Below are 5,735 nucleotides of genomic sequence, written 5' to 3'. Positions count from 1 at the left end.
GTCTGCAGGCCAGAAGAGGGCACCAGACCTCATTACAGATGGTTGTGAGCCACCATGTGGTTGCCGGGAATTGAACTCAGAACCTTTAGAAAAGCAGGCAATGCTCTTAACCACTGAGCCATCTCTTCAGCCCTTACTGAGCTTTCTCTTTTGGAATTTCAGTCTCCTTATCTAAACAATGGCAAAAACACTAAGCTTCTTAAGGGGTCCTTCAAGATCCACAGACAGAATTTTATAACAACAGCAACTGCACAAAGACCACGAACACACACACAATTTCAAGAACAGTCTAAGCATCACCTTGTCAACGGAAAGGTGCTCTCTCTGGTCACCTTAACTATTTGAACTGGCCTTGGTTGAAATAGAGCACAGATGCCTGGGTCACTTCTCTCCCCTTAATCATACCCCAGCCAACATTTATTGGATGACTTTTTGATGGTCTTTTCTACTTTTGGCATGCACATTGATTCTATTTCCTAGCTTAGCTATAATTTCCTTGGCGACAATGTCTTTAATTCTCCATTGTCTTCTTGGGATCCGAGTATGGATCTATCGGAGTACTTGTTCTCAGATATAAAATCACTAACAAAGCAGCCTTTCCTCTCATGAGAAGAAAATTGAGGCTCTGAAGATAAATGGCCTTGCCAATTAGTTGTTAAGTGCAAACAAAAATATTAGAAGACAGTCTTGGGTATCCAGATTCCTATCAACAAGAAACTTAATTGGACCTTCAGCTGACTGAGCCCCAAGAACAATAGGCTGGGAGTGAGAAGGAAGCTCAGGTGTGGGGGGGGAGGAGGGATCAGGATGCATTTAGTAGAAATCTTATCCTTGTGAGCTGGAGAAACACTAACTGCTAGATCAGACCAGGCCGCAGTGTGTTGTTACAATAAGTTTCCTCAGAAATCTCAATGTGACTGGTATAAATATACTTGAACTGAAGTGTAGAGAAATCCACAGGGCTCATGTATTTCCTGAAGACATCAGGGAAAGGCATTGATAGAAGTTCTAGGACCAGAACAGGGAAGTTGGATTATACTTAGTCATACATCTTTTCCCCATCCACCTTGTGAGCTCCTGATTTTTTATATGGTCTTGGTGACACTCTTGTCGTCTAGGAAGCTAATCTCGGGTTGATGAGCCAGCTCAGAGGGTAGATGTGCTTGCTCACAGTCCTAACTACTTGAGTTCAGTCTCCATATCCCATAAGGTGACAGAACAGAACTGACTCCTGGGAGTTATTCTCTGACCTTCACACATGTGCCATGACACCTATATATCTGTACACACACACACACACACACACACACACACATAAATAAATATCTCAAAAGAAGCTACTCTTAATCTTCTTTTGATATGATCCATATTTCCTCTCTTATACCCAGAAGGTTAGCCACATTGAACTCAGTGTTTTCATAATATACTCTATAGTTTATCCTATGGTGTTCTCAGGAATGATAAATTATGTCTCCTCTACTGGCTAACAACCTTTAACCTGTATCCTACCCAGTCCTGGACACCAAGCCATATGCCTTGAAAGATATTCCCTCTTCCCCATATTTGGAGAAGTTTTGTTAGGCCCTGGATTCACCTGCCTTGGTTCTAGATACCTTTCTCCTAATATTTAATACTTTCAGCTTTTAGTACTTAAAAGTCCTTTCTTTTATAGCCTGAAAGTTTCCCAATTCTTCTTTAACAGTAAATCTCACTTCAACTAACTAGATGATTAAAATGAATGGCAGGCATAACAAATGATTGATTCAAGGATATTTCAGTCAAAATTCTTTCTTGGTTTCAAGAGTTCTTACCCTATGTAAAAGTCATCCTAGTAAGACTTTTGAATGCCATATTGCCTAAACAACATATTCTACTATTATTTCTACCATGTGATGGAGGAGGGTCATCTGTCTATCTGTTGCTTTCATTGGTTAATAATAAAGAAACTGCTTGGCCTGATAGGGCAGAAAATTAGGTGGGTGGAGTAGACAGAACAGAATGCTGGGAAGAAGGCAATGAGGCAGAAGCCTCAGGCAGATGTTATAGCTCTTCTCTCCAAGGTGGACGCAGGTTAAATCCTTCCCGGTAAGCCACCACCTTGTGGTGCTACACAGATTACTAAATATGGGTTAAAGCAAGATGTTAGAATTAGCCAATAAGAGGCTGAAACTAATGGGCCAGGCAGTGTTTAAAAGAATACAGTTTGTGTGTTGTTATTTCGGGTATAAAGCTAGCCATACAGGAGCTGGGTGGGAACATCCGCCGTTCCATCTATAACCATGCCTAATTTTATTTAATAGTAGTTTTACTGCCTTACATTTCCTGTATTGGCTTACTTGTTTACTGTCAGTGTCCTATAAAATAATGTAAGTGGCATGAGAATATGAATGTTTGACTGTTACAGTAGCTGTTTTAATTCCAGTGACTAGCAAGATGCCTAGCACATAACAGGGAATAAAAAGTATTGATTGAAAGCATGAGTGAATGAATGAACATACAATTACAAGGGCCTACTATGATACGAGGCTTGTTTTAGGTTAGGTTGAGATGGAAGGGAAGGTAAACATAGAGTTTCTCTTCTGGCATGAGAAAGGGAGGGCCTCATGAATCACAGACACAATATGGCAGATGCTGTAGAAAGAATCAAATGATATTTTGTTGAAGTACAAAGGGGAAAGAGGTTAATACAATGTGTCATCTCTCCAAATGTTCTGTTACTCATTGCCTTCCTCTTGTTGTGGCTCTCATCTTTGCTTTTCTTTTGAGGTCAGTAGACACTAACCCCATTGACTGGATATGAGGTAAAATATTTCTTATGGTATCTGCTATTGCTAGGAGATATAGTCTTTGCCTGTTGGTCCTAATCTGATCCCATTTTGTGGTTTCAGATCCGTCTTCTTGTTACTCCTTTATTCATATAACTTAAACAGGTCAAGGTATTACTTGGACCATCCTTTACCATACCCATTTTTTGTACCAGGGAAATATCCAGAGAACCTTTGCACACAAGGTCACCTACTACGTCATCCAGGAGGAGGACCAACACTTGCTTCAACTGTAGTATTCTCCAGATAAAAAATAGACAGAGGCCAGCACGACTATTCAGGGAAAGGTCAAATGAAGCAAAAGATAGGCCTCACTTGTACAGTGGTGGCCCATGCCTTTAATCTCAGCACTCAGGAGGCAGAGGCAGGCGGATCTCTGTGAGTTCAAAGCCAGCTTGGTCTACAAGAGCTCATTCCAGAACAGGCTCCAAAGCTACAGAGAAACCCTGTCTCAAAAAGCTAAAGGAAAAAGAAAGATAGGCCTCATTGATTTAAAATGGCCAGTGTACGTATATGAATTTACAATTGAGGTTCAAGAAAACTTTTCTTTTCTTTTCTTTCTTTCTTTTTTTTTTGATTCTCTAGACAGGGTTTCTCCATAGCTTTTTGGTTCCTGTCCTGGAACTAGCTCTTGCAGAACAGGCTGGTCTCGAACTCACAGAGATCCACGTGCCTCTGCTTCCCGAGTGCTGGGATTAAAGGCGTGCGCCACCACCGCCCAGCAAGAAAACTTTTCTTGACTCATTAGATGAGCAACAATACAGGTTCAATGATCAATAAATGTGTGAACAGCCCTCTCTTTGGAGTTTCAGATGTGCTCTTATCTTGAAATCTACTGTTCCAAAAGGATGTGCATTATGTGGACACTCGGCAGAAAGCAGACAAAATGACATTACTTCAAAGGGAAATTGCCACACTGGACTGTCAGCTGGGCACCTGTAACCCTGATAATTTCACTATTCTCATCTTAAAGGACACCAGATAGAAAAACAGAAGAGTAGGCTGGAATACTGTTGAGGCCCAGAGCAAAAGACTGTGTTGTCCTTTGAAAGGGTTTCTATAACTTATAAAGCCATGTCTTCTTACCCATTTCTTACCAAGTCTATTTATTCTATGAAGAAATAAATAGCAGTGCCCCCAATCCTGCTACAACCATAAGCTTGTTTCTAGACCCGGCAGGAACCACAGCCCAGGTTCTCGAGGTCTTTTATTGCTATATATGTAAAGACATAATATGGGATCAGTAGCTTGGAAGCTAGAAAGTTTGATCCTCTTATATTTTAGGAAAAGAACAGTACCCCATTTTGCTACCAGAACTTGGCTTCTTAAAACCACAATTATTGTATTGTAGTGCACAATGGGAAAAAAAAATTAACACTTCTGTTGAAAAACTAACAAACTTGGGCCACAGATTCTGTAATACAACTGCTGAAAAATCCAGTAGTGGGGATCCCCAAAGCATTCTTACCAAAAACCCCCAATCCTTGTCAAACTTCTCCCACCTCTGAAAGGTCAGGATAATCTCATCAAGTGGCAAGCCCCAGGTGAACTATATGGATTATGTGAGAGACCAGCTTAAGCTGCATGTCCTCCAAACTGCTCTGGAGTATGTATGCTGAGCTCTATGTGTCTCTCCTTCTGCCTGCTCACACTTGTCAGAGGAGAATACTTGGAAAGGCAGGTGACTAGAAATATAATGAATGCCCCACTAAACACATAATCCATTATTATGATCTGACCACCTGACTAGAAGACAGTCTTAGAGTTAATATATATATATGCTAAGTTATATTATCATATTATAAGTTGTTCCTGAAATTATAGCATATGCAACTGCTAGGGCCCCGTAATATCTTAGCTAAACAACAAACAAACATGCACAATGCTAGTTGCCAAAGTTGTTTAACCTTAGACCATTTGCATGCTTCTGAAGGGGATGTTTCTGCAAAGTTCAATCTGAGTAACTGTTCCTGAAATAGATAATAAGGAAAAAGTCATTTAAAAAACAGTGATGGAATAAAAGAGGTTGTTCATATTCTGGTCCAGATTTGGAATAACTGGAATCCAGATAAATAATTTGAGGGATGTTTAATCTTTCCTGCACCTCTGTAATGAAACCAACTTTAGTCACAATGAATGATCTATTTGACATGATCTTGATTTCAGTTCACAATATTTTAATGAGAATTTATATGTAATTTCATCAGGGAGATTGGCTTGTAATTTTCTGGTTTTAGTTATATCCTTATCTGGTTTTTGGTATTAGGGTAATTACTGACTTTACAGAGATCTTGAAAGCCTTTATTCCTTTCCTGTTTTGGAGAATAGTTTGGGAAGTGTTGGTGTTAGTTCTTTGAAGCTTTGGTAGAATTCTTCAGTGAATTCAGCTGATATTGGGTTTCTTTTAGATGGGGGCCTTTTAAATTAGTACTTTAACCATGTTGCTGCATATAGCTTTTTTAAAATATTTATTTCATATTGGTTATTTTTTTGTGCATCCAGTGTATCGAGAAATCCATCATTTCTTTAAAATTTCCAGTTTAGTGGAGTATGTGTGTTTAAGGTGCATCCCTATGATTTTCTGGATCTCATTGGCATCTGTTGTCACTTCTCCCTTTTTATTTATAATTTTATTCACTTGGCTCTTCTTTCTTCTACTATTGCTCAGTTTGGCCAAGAGTTTACCAATCTTTTCAAAGAAACAACTCTTTGCTTCATTGAATTTGGGGGATTGTTAAAATTTTTATATTACCAATTTCTCCCCTGATCTTAGCGATTTCTCTTCATCTTTTCTTTGGCATTTGTTTGACCAGAGCATTAACCCCACTCTGAGTAAACACTATCAACATTTGCTCACTGTTGACTGAGTTTTTTGTCCTGCCTGGTTTTTACAGTCGTTAAGTCACAAAG

This window comes from Microtus ochrogaster, unplaced genomic scaffold, assembly GCF_000317375.1.
Source record: "Microtus ochrogaster isolate Prairie Vole_2 unplaced genomic scaffold, MicOch1.0 UNK112, whole genome shotgun sequence".
Taxonomy (NCBI): domain Eukaryota; kingdom Metazoa; phylum Chordata; class Mammalia; order Rodentia; family Cricetidae; genus Microtus; species Microtus ochrogaster.
The sequence above is the reverse complement of the archived record's forward strand: the minus strand, read 5'-3'. Positions refer to the sequence as shown.